Source organism: Vanessa tameamea, chromosome 4 (assembly GCF_037043105.1).
Source record: "Vanessa tameamea isolate UH-Manoa-2023 chromosome 4, ilVanTame1 primary haplotype, whole genome shotgun sequence".
NCBI lineage: Eukaryota > Metazoa > Arthropoda > Insecta > Lepidoptera > Nymphalidae > Vanessa > Vanessa tameamea.
In genome coordinates, this window is record NC_087312.1 from 4,041,464 (window position 1) to 4,058,192 (window position 16,729).

The following is a 16,729-nucleotide window of genomic DNA, read 5'->3' on the forward strand; positions in this document are numbered from 1 at the left end:
TTCACTACATTTAGAATATTAAGTTACAGTAACGTTTTCTTGAATAACGCACACTAATATAATTATTATACTTGTGTTGATGCTCCTGATTGGGATAGTCTTTGATATGTGGCTTTCGAATTTCGAAAATGAAAGGAATCTGAGATCCCCACAAAATAAAGTTACACTCAAGACTTCGAGAGGTCGCATCGCCACAAAAGCGTCGTAATTGGCCCGTTCTTTTTCAACTTCCCTGAAGCATTCAGAGCCAATGAAACGTGTGCATTTAAATGACGTTCCACAGCTTTGTGGGGTCACACTCAAAGTTGTTCGTGAAACCGCCAGTATACGACTTTTGTATAGCCCCGCGTCGGAGGGACTACTAAAAAGAACCTGCTATTTACTTGTTAAGAACTCATTAGTCATGCTTATTTGAAAATGTAATAGTCTAGTGTTACTATGTAAGTTAGCTTGTAGTTGTGAAATCTAACAATTTAAAAACGCTAATGACGCAACAGAAGGTAAATGGGGTATGGGGTAGTAGTCAAAAAATGAATGCATACTTACAATAGCAATTAAAAAATTTGCTATTCATTGGCGAGAAGAAAACATCGACATTTTCAAGAATTGTTTTTTCTTTTAAATTTTATGTCCGATACAAATACATCGCAATCATTTAAAAATAATACCACACATCAACTATTGCTTTTCTGTATGCCTCTGTAGGCAAAACGTAAAGCTTTTGACAAAGCGCAAAAGTATCATAATGGAGGTTTAAATGGACCTTGTCAAGGGTAACAGTCAACACATCCACCGTCAGCATATCCATAACTGTGAAACAGCTTCGTAAAACACCTTACGAATGTTAATATTTAAACAGTTCATATTTTTTTAAAATAGCTTTCTTCACTCTTTCCCCAGCACGCACCACAAAACATACTTACGTAACTACACATCCCTCTTTTCTCCTATTGAATCGACATACCCCCACCACCCACACCCATTCATTCTTTGCAGCTTTTGTAGGAACGTTCAGGCTTTTTGTAACGGGCCGCCGTCGTGAATAGTAACTGACGAAATATTGTTAAGCATGATATCATCTCGACACGGCTTTGTTCAAAACTGTGGAACTGTAAAGAGTTAAGATACCCAACGGATAAAATAAAAGTGACACGCTCTTAAGGTGGCTTATATGAAGTAAGGTGAAGGTTTATTTTGTTTCAATTATTCATAGTTATTATTTAATAAACGAACTAATTTTCATAAAATTCTTATTAGCTCTTTATAAATTGCGATATATATTTATTTGACTAGGCAATAACGAAGGTAATATTTATAAAACATCATAATCTTACTGTAAAAGTAAGCGTAAAAATATTAGGGAAAATAAATTAGAACTGTATCACTGATACTGTTTTAACCTTTTTCAGTTCGCTTATTCAATTTCGCGATTACATTGATGGTTCTATCGATAATATACATAAAAGAAGAGTATTAAAGTAAACAATGGTTAGGCACCTACTGGAAAGGAGGGGGTAGGGGGCTGGACGATCGGTATTTGGTGCTCGCATTGTCGTTGAATAACTTTTGTCCCTATTGTGTTGCTGAAAGAGCCACAAAGACTCTACGGCGTTGAACATAAACCGAAATTCATCAGAGTGCCGATCACTCGTCTCTTAATAATGTTTGAAACCTGATTTTGTTTCTTTACAAAAGTCTTTTATATAAACCTTATTAACGCTTTTTTAAGAAAGGAAATTTTATCGTTTTATCAAAATAACGAACTAAATAGCTTTATATTCAATCTTAACTAATTAATGTGGTTGCATCATTATAATAATTTTAAAATTATGACATTTATGATTTATAAATAAAACTGCAATTACGCTTTGTTCTTCAAATCAATATTGTTTAAAATCAGTTGAAATTTGTCCTATCGAAATTTTAAGAATCACAAATATTTTCAACTGACTCAAAGATGATTCTCGAAAGTTACGATCATTGTGAATTGATTTTGATAATTGTGTCTCTTTTGAATAGATTATTGGTTGAGGGTTGTCCTATATAAATCCAAAGAAAAAAACCCACCCGCATAGGTGTATTATTCTTGAAATTTTAGTTTAAGCCTACGTACGGGCAAATTGTTGAAGACGGTCGTATTTATCTTGTTTGTCAAACACAATAAAATATATTTTCCTTACCTTTTTTAATATTGCATATCTAATTGTTGTTCTATTTGATAGAATAGGATCTGTGTGATGCTATCAAATAGAACTAGTTCTTGACGCAACCACAATTGAAATCTTACACATAGGTATGAAAAAGAAAAGATTGCGCCTACAATATATATAAATTTTATCCTTATTCTTATTAAAATTTTCTTATTTCACTTTAATATTTTAGTCACTTTAATGAGAAACGTGACTTAAAATATATATAATATCAGTAATTTCATTATATACGCATTACAAATACCTATAAAGTTTAATATAATTATTTTTACAAATGAAGAATGAAGGTCATCGACATTTGTGTCTAGTATTTAATATTTATCAGGGATAGTAAAGTGGGCAACTCTATATTAGTATGTAGCATTTTACGTAGAATCAGCAAACCCAGTCTTTGAACACGAATTTCTATGCTAGTGTAATTTTAGTAGACCAGGCTGACAAAATAAAGTTTGATAATAATGCTCCAACATATATGTATATACTTCACAATGCCTCGCAATAATGTGTTTTCATTTTCCGTGACAGATCAATCTTTAAAAAAAAAAAAATAATATTATATGCCAGTCTTAAATATTATGCCATATAAAATAATATTAATTAAAGTTGTACGTATTCATAATAATGTAAATTTAATAGTTTCGGTTATATTCATTATATTATAAAATAATGTGATATAATTAATTGTATGAAATCAAATGACATAAAGCCGTTTTGAAGGCTAGGGTTACACGCTAACACTAGTCATGTTTAATGTTAGACGGCCAGCATAAGATTGGATTTGTCTAGAGGTACCACCGCAGTAATATACAACTCAATCTTCTGCACGCTTTTAATCTTATTAGAATGTACAACATAGCACGGGGACCAAATTAAAACGGTACTCCAGCTAAGCTCGTATTAATATTTTATATAGAAAATTGAAACTGCATGAGTTTTTAAATAAGTTTTTACTATTATTGTGATGATTGTAGAAATTAAGCTGGTCGTCAAATAGTACAAACAGTATCTTTATGAATTTTGTAATTAATAATACTTTTTCTCTTTTTAGTGTACGTGATTACAAAGCAGAGATGTATGTATGTGGATTGTTAGCATAAGTCCAAAAAACGATTTTCAACAAGATAATTAATGAATAGCTTATACTAAAGTAAAGGAAGACCAAGTCTTGAATCACACCAGAATCAACGATTGTTTATTTGCGGCGATTTTTGACCTTTAAATACGACTAATTTAATTATATTTTGCAAATATGTTCTATAATCTTCCATATAAGTGCTCTTCCTTTTCCTTTAACGTATTGAATAACTAACCTTGTCAAACGCTTTACTAAAGTCATCCTAGACGGTATACTAATTGCAATATTTGAATTTTACAATAAAATAAAACGTAGTGCCAGAATTCTGTATTGAATCTACTATATGAGCTAATTTCCAATCAAGAGATTTATTAAAGAGCAGAATTAATGGCAAAAGGCAAATGGCAAGGGTAAATTTTTTTAGTATTATTACAGGAAATCCGTCCGGACTTGGACCTTCGATCATTACACTTCACTCAATTGACGCCTAACCTTTTCAAAATTGCATTAACGGATTTTTTTTACTTTGTTTATATGTTTGCTACGTATACACTTTGTTTACTGTACATAAAATCTTTAAACAAATAGAAAGAACAGAGTGATAAGCGTACTCGGACGTAGTATAGTATACGTAGTATGACTGGATGATATTATTTGTGAAGGCAAAACAAAATTTAGTTGGTTACTTCATGTAAAGTTTAAATTAAACTAATTAAATAAATATTAATTTATTAAATTAAATTAAACTGTCATAGTAAAAAATTAGGTTTAGGACACGTTTTTATCGAAATCGTAAATTATATCGAACATCCAGTTTATTTTTAAATTTAATTGAATTGCAAATGATAAATCATAATAAGACGTAATAGTGTTAATAATATTAATTTATAATTAAATGTTTCGATTTCACTTACGTTATTTATCGAAGTACGCTGGACATGTTTCGACAAAACAATGGTTCCCCTTTTCACCATCAGTAAGTGGACGCGTGGAAATCGCGTCGTCGACGAGTCATTCATTCCTTGATAAACATCCTTAATAAAACCGAAATAGAATCATATTTTTTTTTAGCATTAGCAGCCTGTAAATCTCCCACTGCTGGGCTAAAGGCCTCCTCTCCCTTTGAGGAGAAGGTTTGGAGCATATTCCACCACGCTGCTCCAATGCGGGCTGGTGGAATACACATGTGGCAGAATTTCGTTGAAATTAGACACATGCAGGTTTCCTCACGATGTTTTCCTTCACTGCCGAGCACGAGAAGAATTATAAACACAAATTAAGCACATGAAAATTCAGTGGTGCTTGCCTGGGTTTGAACCCGAAATCATCGGTTAAGATGCTGATGTATTTTAGAATTATATTATTTAGGTTATTAACAAATGCTAATTATATTTTCAATAGATGCTCTCTCATAGATTTTAAAGTAGGTTAATAAAGAAGTTTTAAAACCAGCTTTTAAAGTGTTCGCTCGATCGCGGCTGTGATTTATCTCCACTTTATTGAATGGATCTCTTTGTGGACGATACTCTATTTCAGCGTTACATCACAAGGAGGATAATGTTATAATATTAAGCCTTGTCTTGTTTATTTTTTACTCTTTAGTTACTCAACTGATATGATTTTCTGCTGTAGTTTCTAAAAAATACCTTTTTACTAAAATTGTTATGAAAAGATTCATCGAAATTTACTTTACTTTTTTGAACTTTCTTTGGACATGTTTAGTATGCGAATTTTTTTTAACAGTAAGACGTTATTTATATTTACATTATACCTAATCATGGTTTTTGTAGTTTTTGGTGCTGAGTCTGGACATGAATATTGTTTCAAACCATTATGCACCGTATGCGGGTTTCATTCGAGCAGCGTGTTGGAATAAGCTCCAAGCGTTCCCCTCAAGGGATTGGAGGCGTTCAGCAATAGGACATTTACATGCCATTATTTATAAAACATTGCGCGTAGTTGTTGTCTTTTTTATATAATTGATACAAATATGCGGACGAGCAAATGGGCCACTTGATGGTAAGTGGTGCCCAACAACTGCCCATAGAAAATGGCGCCATGGCGACATCGCGAATGTCCCACCAACTATAGAAACTAATATTTTATGTCACCTGTGCCTCTACTTACACTAGCTGACCGACTCTTTAAACCGGAACACAAAAATACTCAGTAGAGTATACTGCTTGGCGGTGGAATATATAATCAGTGATGGTATCTACCGAGACGTATCTTTCAATCTTGCACACACCCGCTTTAGAGGTTAGTATACAGAATGTACTTACGTATAATTAAGTTTGTAATTAAATACATTAATGTAATATTTATATTTTGGTCCATTTAAGAGTTAAACACTCTTTGCGGCTTTGCGGCTATTTTTATAATTATAAAAAATATATAAATCACTATATATGTATGTATGTGAAGTTATAGTTATATAATTCATTTCTTCTATGCAGGTAATATATGGACGTGTAGATATCATAAGTACCTCACATTTTCGTGGTTAAGTTATACATTGACATGAATATTAAAATTTTCACCCAACCTTTCAGAGTGTAACCTATTTTCCATTCTCCTTTGTAAGTTGCCATTCTTTGCAGCTTTTGTGTCCATGATGCGGCAAGAGACCGATGTGGTGTCGTGTAAAGAACTGCCTTTTGTATTTAGTCGTATTATAAATAGGTTTACTTTTGAATTGGTAATTTTATGTATCCTTTAATGTTCTTAAATGTGTCGACACAGATATGACATTATATTTGTGTTAAGATTTAAAAGAAATAGTAATAAAAATAATGATTCAGCGTGCTGATGATACAGAAACAATTTGTTTATTTCTAAAATAAGAAATGAAATCTCTTTTATTCTAAGGAAGCAAACCTTCCTTACGTATAAATACACTCGAAACGCTGAGAGTAGTCACTAGTATGATACACAGCGGAATTCAATAATTTATAGGCGAGGAATGTGAATATAAATCGAAACCTTTTTCTCATTATAACGTTCATTTTTATATTTACACTTTTCATTCTAAACTTAACACCTTAACCGTTTATTCATTCACTATTTTTTAACAATACATTTTGAACAAGTTATAATAGATCAGTTCAATCGGCTGGATGAAATTGATTTTAAATTTAGTTACAACATTTTATCTGACACCACAGTTACATTTTTTAAATTATTTTTCTTTTTACGAAAACTTAATATTTGTTTGTGTTATTAAATAATCAATTTTGTAATCATTTTTTGAATTACAATGTAAAATGGCTGGATTGAAGAAGGAAATTGCCCTTCATTGACAAAATTTTACGATTAAAAACATTGCATCAGTAATCAATAAAGGAAGACCTATGTATTTCGTGAATAAGACCCTTATAAAATTAATATAAGCCCTTTAAATAGACACCAGATTATATTTTTTGTGGACAAAGGACTTTATTGCATTTTTTTCTAGGATAATTTAACACTATTAATGCAACACAGCATTGAACTGTTGTCAGTTTGAGGGGTGTCGTATTTTGGGGTATAGAACTCACGCAATCCACGCTACAGTAATTGTATTCCGTATGGCCGTAACTTAAATAAGTTTCAAAGTGTAGATACGAATTTTTTCTATCTTCAGAAATAATATAACGTTTATGTGAAATAAAACCTTAGGAAAATGTTAAAAATAATTGTCGAAAAAATTAAAAATAAAATGCTTATAATAATTACAGTTAAATTAAATTATTAATGATTAACGTAAAAATTCTACAATAGAATCATCACACATATGTATTACTATGTATCTTTTCAATGTTTACATTAACTCATCACTAATAACCTCAATTCGTTTCAAATAAGCCAAAAACTTACGAGAGGCGGAATATCGCCTCTACTGGTATATAATAAAATACTCAAACTAGATTGCGCAGTTGAAATTACAGGTAGTAGTTTAGTCACTGCAGTTGTTATAACTGATATATAGATCAGTTATATACATGGCCGGATTATCCATTAGGCAGCAGAGTAGGCAAATAGTGCAGGGGCAAAATATTAGGACAAAGATGTTTTTTTTCTTAATAAAATTGTTAATTGTTCTATAGCAAAAGAAAATCGAAATTATGAATATATTGCGTTGTGGTGGGAATAAAAATAATTGAATTCCGAAAAGGGGCTTTGTGAAATACATTCTTTAGGTTACGACATGATTAATCTGTACCTGGTTACCTAAAGTTGTTCTAAATCGTAGAAAGATTAAGACAAATAAACCTAATAATAACAATATTCATGACGACAAAACTATTTATTATAATGGAACCAAATAGCAGATGTTACAAATGGCGGCATTGTCGCTTAAGCTCATTCTCTTCCAAGCAACCTTTGGGCAAATGAAATCGTCTAGTAGTGGAATAGACTTATATATAGCGAGTATATATACTGGCCAATCAAAAATATTTACAAATCAATATTTTTATTGTATGTAAAACTAAGACTGATTACCATGCACTCAATGCGTTTTCTTACATACTCTTAAATTTAAATTACGAAGGGACACATTTCCACCAGTTGGAAAACAGCCAGAGCCGTTTTATCAAATATCCTAAACAATAGCTTAGCGATGAGACACAATGGTTTGAATGACAAGCGATGCTAGATTAGGCATGATGACATCCCTATTCTTTGTATTAAGATATGGGGATCTCTTGTATCGAAGATGACGCTCGTAATTTATAAATGTTTTCAGGGTGCTTTATTATAAGCAAAGTAATTGCCTGTGGATGTCCCGAAGCATGAATAAGAATGCCGATCGTTGCGAGGAGAAGTACATTACATCACGCTGCTAAATTGCAGGTCGCATATGTATCCATCATATGTGACATTCGTGTTTTTCTTGACATCCAAGAAAGATATGTATTATAAACAAATTAAGCATATGAAAATTCGGTGATAACTATTCGTCCGGTTTTGAACCCGGAATCTCTGGTTAAAATTCAAGTGAGACATCGGTCCGCGTCACAATTGTTTTTTTTTTTCAATAATATGATTTATCGTTACGTTCACATAGTATTAACAATTGTATTGTTTATTTGGGTAGTTCTAAAAAAAAATGTAGATGATAATGATAAAATACTTTATATTTTTTATAGTAATCAATACGAACATGATTCACTTACAATTTACATAAAGGCAATGTTTATTTGGATATATTTACATAAATTGACCGTTATATCTATCTATCTTAGCTATATAGCTATCTTCGTGATATTATAAATGCGAAATATTGGATTACTCCATCACGCCACAACGGCTGAACGGGTCTGAATAAATTTGGCAAAGAGAAAAATATATATAGCAGAAAAATCTAGCAAACACCTAACACACGAGAAATAACGTGGCCCGAAACTAGTGTACAATACAGAAGTATTGAAGCTGAGAAGATATTAAATACGTAGGTACGATCTATCGTACTTGTATTTTATGTGATAGTGTATACTCACGATCTAAAGAAACTATTTCCATAGTTTTGGTTGACAGTTAGTACCACTACGTGGTAATTGCAATAAAATACAAAGTTCCAAAATTGCCAACTTTATATTTTTACTGTCGAGACCCTATATATATAGGGGCAAATCAGACGCGGGGGCGATTCAAAAACCCGTCCTTCATAAAAAAAATCAGTACAAAAATTCATTTTTTTTTTATGATTTAACACATATTTCAATTGCAAATTGTGTTGCACTCAATGTGTCCTTGATTTTTTTTTTTGATATAAACGTATCATTGAATGGAATTCAATAAAAGTATGATCATACGTTTATTATGCTATTTATAATAGTGTGGCTTGGAAACGATATCACAATTCTTTCACATACAAATAGATACCTAGTCATGTGCAAATATAAAATAAAAAAATGTACTTTCAAAAAGATGTACATGGTAAAAAATCCTTACATGAATAAAAATGTTTTTCTTTTATAATGCTTGAGAGACGAGATTTGTTGCTCGTGTTGTAGCGTAAAGTAATTAATCTTCCTCATTAAACGGATTACCTAACACAAATACAATTTTATGCAGCATAGGTATTCTGTAAGAAGAAACTCGAGACTCGCCGCAGAATACGAGCGTGAAATCTCAGAATGTGATATGTGACCGACCACGAGTATAAGAATTATAAATTTTAAAGGATACACTTATCAAAATGGTAAATCGTCGTAAGTTGGATTTCAATATTTCACTAGTGAAAACGAATTGAATACTTACAGAATCCCACTGTTTATGTAAACAATGATAAATTTTTTACTGAATATTTTAATGACACTATGACTAGCTAAAAGCACAATATATATCTTAGTGTACAATTTTATGCGCAAAATCAAGGGCGTTCTCTCTATTACTCTGAACATTCGATGGAAAGGAAAATCCGTCACGATCGGGATGTGTTAAGGTTCTTTTTTTTTTCGGTATAAGAAGGCAGACGTGCAAAGGGCCACCTGATGGTAAGTACATATCCATATACATTGGTGCTGCAAGAAATATTAATCACTTCTCACATGCGCCACCAACCTTGAGAACTAAGATGTTATATCTCTTGTACCTGTTACACTAGCCCATTTAAGCTTGCAAACCGGAACACAACAATACTATATATTGCTGTTTGGCGATAGAATATTTGATGTGTGGGTGTCTACATACCCAGACGGGCTTGAACAAAGCCCTAACACCAAGTTTTAACCATTACTTGAAACATGCTTTCGTAGATACGGATGTAAACCGTTATTAAGATTTACTCGACAAAAAATCTCAATAACTCTTTATTGACCCAAAATTGATTTTGTATACTAATTAATTCAATTTAAGAAATATCTGTTTCCCTAGCCAGGATTTAATATATTCGGAAATAAACACCCCCTATTATAGCACCAGAGAATGGTTTGGATAGGTTTCCCTAATAAGAATCAAATGCAAGCAAATTAAGAAGCATTTAACGGGAAAGTAAAAAGAAATATCTCATTTTTAGTTAGTTTACTAAAAAAAATACATTTATTACAAAATTGTGTAACCATTTTAATTCAAAACACGTTTTTATTTGAGATATAGAATAATAAAACGAAAAGAAACCCCAGAGTTTTGTAAAACGATACAATAATAACATCACTCAAGTCCATGCGAATATGAAAGGACGTCGCAAGCAAATAGGGTAAACAAAAGGGAGAAAACCGCAAATCGCGGTCGGTTTAAGTGAGTTCAAATACGAAAAAAGGGAAAGTTGGAGGCATTGTGATCGGGAATCACTTCGGCACATGACCGAGGGATGCTTGGTGCTATGTAGATCGTTATGGAAAGAGGTGTTTGTACATCACATTACACACTCATAGTCCGTTCTTCAACAGACAATATGATCGACCAAATTATACCATAACGATTAAGTGGCTTAAAATTTGTACTTCATTTAAAGTTTTAAAAGAACGCAATAAAATGAAATCAGATTAATTTTAATCTAGTTATGTACTTGCACGTAAATAATCCATCAATATCATCGTTATCTTTTACTTTAATAAAACAAAGAGATAATCTCACTCAAACTTTCCATTATACTGTCCACTGTTTCAGCAAAGTTCCTCGTTCTAATTAGAGCATCCACATTGTATTACTATATCATATTTGTCGACAATGGCATCCTTTATGTAGCAAACAATCGTGTTGCTGATGAATTTCGGTCTATGTCTGAGCCGTGTCTTTGTGTTCGGCCTCCCTCTAGTGGACACACAATGGAACAAAAGTTGTTCAATGGCGGCGCAGCACCTAATACCCGGCCCTCCCCTCCTTTGTTTTGGGTAATGTTCGACTTTTATGGATATTTTCAATGGATTATAATCAGAGAATGAAGTTGCGAACTCTTTACCATTAATCGCTCATGGGTGTTCTGGTAGTTAAATTTGTAATGTAATTTTAATAAACCGCTAATCAGTAAAGAAATATAAAATAACAAAAATTTTTTACGTGTTATATTTATTTGTGAAGTTTTAATTTAAAATATTCAATTATATCTAACAAGTTAAAGGTTTTAATTGTTAACAATTTTGTTTTTAAAGCACGTCTCTACCAAACTTAAATTGGTAACTTTTGTATTGCCAAAATGTATCAAAGACAAAAAAATACTAGTAAACTTATGTTAATTATAAAAATCGTAAATGTTAGTGACATTTTTGTAGAATTATAGACAGTTGCAAAGATTAAAAATGTCAATTACAGTAGTGGGAACGCATTTTTAGATATGATAATTATTATAGATTTAAAAAAGTGGTTCTTAGAGGTGTTTCTTCTTTCCTTATTCAATCATTTTTGAAATTTATTTATGTTAGCTAAGTACCTATAACAGTATACAATGAATATTTACTACAAAATATTTTATTGACAATCTGATGGCAACTATCATGCAATATTCATCGAGAACTAGAGACTTGGACAGTACAAACTAGTTACACAAAACTCGAGTATATAATATAGTCGGCGCAGCGGCTCAGATAACTCATAATGCAGTTTGCCGTTGAAAGCAACCGCCACACTTCCCCCGATCGGATTTTCCACGATAATCGTGACAAAAGAACTCTGCGGTGCCGTATATTCTGCAAGTTGCGACGCACACGCCCGCGTCTATTCACATCGACTAAGCGGATAAGCAGTTATCCATAGAATATCGTAGTCATTTGTTTTAAACAAAGAAATCAGTTTTTAATAGTCTATTTAATGACATTATTTGTAATGCTGACTGTAAATTACATGTGAATCTTATATTTATACACATACATTTGTTTTTGTTTACATTTGTTCTCATTTGTACTTATGATAATCCAAGGAATAACTTATTGTAAAAGTTCTACATGTTTCCATCAGGAAACTTAAATTGGTAACTTTTGAAAGAATACTACACATGACAACCATGTCATGTGTAGTATTCTCTTAACTCCTCTATTTTTCATGGAATTTAATTAAAAGAGCATGTTTTATTGTTTCATGTCAATCAATATTTAGGTTTGGTTACTTAGGGTTGCCTACCTCACGTCTAATTAAGTCACTTCAGGAATTTGCGAATCGCTTGTTTATACTTGACTCATGATTCCTTGCTTTTTATGTTTACTCTGAAAAATGTGTAAGGAAAAATAGGATATATTTTTTATTAGTTGGTACTTCATAAAAATGTCTCTAACAAGAAGTTAAGTGGCTTTTGTTATGATTTAATCGTATTATAAAAGTTTCATCTTATCTTCAAACAGCACCGAAAGTCGACATGAAATATCCCATTATAACATTTATATCATACAAAGACGAACAAAACTGCTGTCTCCCAGTATAAAGGGCCCGCACATTGCGGTAGTTAAAGTGACCGCGAGTTAATACGATCGCTGGAGCGGCGAGACTGCAGGTTATTGTCAGTCGGAAATAAATTACTAATTATTGGGGAATTTATGAACTGTAGGAGACGTGAAATTTTATGTATTTATTTTAAATGAAAATATTATTGTACTTTAAAATAGATATATCAGGATATTATAATATTATAAATATAAAAGTTTGTATGTTCGAATGTCAGCTACGTAATCACGTTCTAATTGCTGGAAGAATTCTGAAAAAATAAAAATATATATAGAGTCGATATCGCAAATTACGACATAAATAACTTTTGAATTTTTCATAAAATAACTACTAAACTTTTATTTAAGCTGAGCGAAGCAGGCTGGTAACACTTTCATTATTAAAATACATCACAATAGAAATTACAGAAAAGAAAAATGGCATACTTTTATATTTGTTATTTTATCAAAAATAGATAACTAACAAAAAACTTTTGCATAATAAAACTGTTGTTATATTTTCTCTACGTTCTCTTATATTGATAACATTGATTTCGGAGTCACCTTACAATAAAAATACAATTACAATACACATTTAAACAGTCAAAACGTAACACAATACTTCTTGAACGTCCCATGTAGCGATATATGTACATATGTACATATATTGAGACATGGAGAGAAAACTAAGATGAGCATTATTGTAGCGCGCGGAAGTTTCTAAATGAAGTGCAATGCAAACATTCAATTTGCGTTAGACACATTTTTGAAGGGGAAACTGAATACTGTTACATCCAGAAATACGGCAGAGCTCGATCGTATGTGTGTATATCAGCTTGCAACTTATTGTGTGTTACTTTATTTCGAGTTATTTTTAAAGTAAGAAAATATATTTATATCATTTGTTATAGATGTTTATTTTGATGAAGATGTGATTTTAATTCTGCTGAATATTGTCTATGGATAATTAATTGTTCGTATTTTGTTAACTACCAGATTTTTAGGTAAATAAGTTATTATCGTATTACGACAAAAGCTACAGAAGAAGCAAATATCTCGAGATGGATGGATAATTTGGATAAATTTTACTTTTTTTTTTATTTTTACATTTATGCAAGAAAATAAAAAATAAAATTATAAGAGAATTTTAAAAATATTTACTACGCACATGTCTTCTCGTTTAAAAATGTTTTTAAATTGTTGATAAAATAATATTGTATGTTTTTTTTATAATATCATAGTTATAATAATATTACAAAATGTGTAACAGGCCTCTAAATTATTTGCAAAAAATAATAATTGTAATTTTAGCAGATATTAAGCAAAAATATAAAACAAACATTAATTAATTTCAATGTAACTTTAGTTTTGAACCGACCGGCCATACTACCCTCGGGTAAAGAACTTTCTTTTATTAAGAAAACATTAACGTTTTCTACATGACACATGATTCCTATAATAGGTAACTCATTTTAGTTACATTTAACATGTTCCTAAACTAACGAATATATTGCACTTTTACAGTGACTTACGGTACGTACGTTTAACAATGGGGGCTTATTTAACTTTGCTTCTCATGTGAATTGCATCTATACATTAATCGCAAACTTAGATGTATGAAATAGTAATGTTATCTAATTAGATTGTGCGACGTCGACTCCGTCCGCGGTCTATTGTGCCAAGGACAATGACTGTTAATTCCTGATCTATGTAACTTCCTACATTGTTCCTAGTTAGGGTTGATACATGAAACTTAAAATTAAAAAGAAAGAGTAAATATAATGTTCATCTGTATTATGAATACCTCAAGTGAAATAACCTTGTCGTGTAAAAAATCTGATGATTTGCGTCGAATATATATTAAATTTTAGAATAACTCTATATTTAAATAATCAATATGAAAAAGCATGAATTGTCAAAAATAGTCACATTCATAATTACTCACCGGTCGAATAGTGTTTGTTATTTTTCAGATTACCATCGGTTCCAACTAATAAAATACCACAAGGCTTAAACTTGGAACCATTTTTTAGTTCTTTGGTAGCGAGTAGCATACCTTTATAAATGTGTAAATGTGTAATAGCAAAGAAAAAAGACAAAAAATAACTGAGCATAATTAGTTGTAAACATAATAGCACTTGATAAATAAGATTCTTGTTTGAATTTAAACCTAGAACCTGTTATGACAATCTAGTTTCTTAGACACTGAATCTAATTGATAATCTAATCTAATTGATTTTATTATTTTATTAAACAGCCAAATGTAGTAACCCTACCGTTATGTATATTGTTGACAGATTTTCGTATTATCAAATCGAACAATGTAGTCACTTATAATATATCAATAAATATATACATATATAATATAATAGGTGAGTTATATTTTGAACAGCCTGAGAAGTTGTTTAAGAGGATTAAGCTACTATGTACGGTATTTACAAAAACAAAACAGATACCGCGTAGTAAAAGTTTCTCAATCTAATTTATTAATATATTTGAGTATGTACAAGTAGAGAATTCATAATTTTTTTGTCAACTCAAACGCTGGCGCAATTTAAAAATACAAACGAATCAATACCATATTATGACGTGGATGACCCTTGACGCCGTCCATCACGAGTCGTCTCGACCAACCCCCGTTTCGCTAAAATTCGTATCCTGTAATTAATTGACAATTCCGTTATCAATGCTTCACGATATGACGTCCTATATTATGGGGTTTTTTTATGTACACGGAACTCCGGTGGGCCATGATAAAACACGAGTAACTTCAGACTGAAAATTGTTTAGCTTAGATTTTAAGAGTGCGTTGCAAATTCACGGGTCCGCAGAGCAGTATTGAGGATATACGGAACCTAAGGGGTTAGGTACATTTTTACATATTATTTATTTAAAATCATCATTTTTATCAAAGACATACGCCAATATTTTCACATGTCCAGTCAAAAGTCACCCTATTGATCCCAATAGTCCAACCAACCGAGGGTAATTATCTCTGCTCAAATCTTGGTAAAGCGCATAACATCTCATTGTGTTTATAACTAAAATTTATAATTATTAGTCATTGTGTTTATGACTAAAATTTATAATTTATATCCTTAGTACTTTAAAACCCATTGATTTTGTTCAATACAATGTTTTTATTACACTGTTTTAAAGAGAGTGACTAATTAAATATTTTTTTAATGAACTCGGTCAATGAATATAAAATACGAGATTCTGAGTATAAGAGAATATCATATATTTTATAATTATTATAATTTGAAATATAGCGAATATAATTTAATTTAAAACTAGTAACATTAATATTACCTGCAATGTGTCTCATTTACGCACCGCGCTATTTCCACATATAAGTATAAATTTAATTCATAAACATTATTATTATCGATCAGATTAATTCTTATAAACACTAAAAATTTAAATCTTTCATTTCCGTTATAAAAACTAAACTGTTCGAAATAACTCAGTCTATTTATTACCTTACCATTTTTTTTTTAAATTGACTCACCGGTTAAAGCGTGAAGAGGTAACAGATAGTATAATATTGGCAGGCATAACGATAATATAAGAAGAAAAAAGAAATAAATAAATGTTTTTTATTTTTTTTTAATTGACGCACGAAATATAGATATTTATAAGTATAAATAAGATTATATTCCTATAAATAGATGCTGATTTTCGAACAACTTTCTTTGGTTTGCTAATGCGATGTGCCCATACGCACAATTTTTTTTTCTTGGTTTGGCTTTTATTTGTGACGCATTATCATCATCATCTGGGCATCAGCCCATATTTGTCCACTGCTGGACATAGGCCTCTCCAAATGCACGCCTCTGTGGTATTTCTTCGGCAACTCGCATCCAGCTCCTGCCAGCCGTCTTGCGCAAATCGTCACTCCACCGTGCCTGAGGACGTCCTACACTACGTTTTTCGAGACGCGGTCTCCACTCTAGAACACATTTTCCCCAACGGTTATCCGTTCTACGACAAATGTGGCCAGCCCACTGCCACTTCAGCTTACTAATCCGGTGGGCTATGTCGATGACTTTGGTTCTCTGACGGATCACCTCATTTCTGATGCGATCCCTCAGAGAAACGCTGCGCAT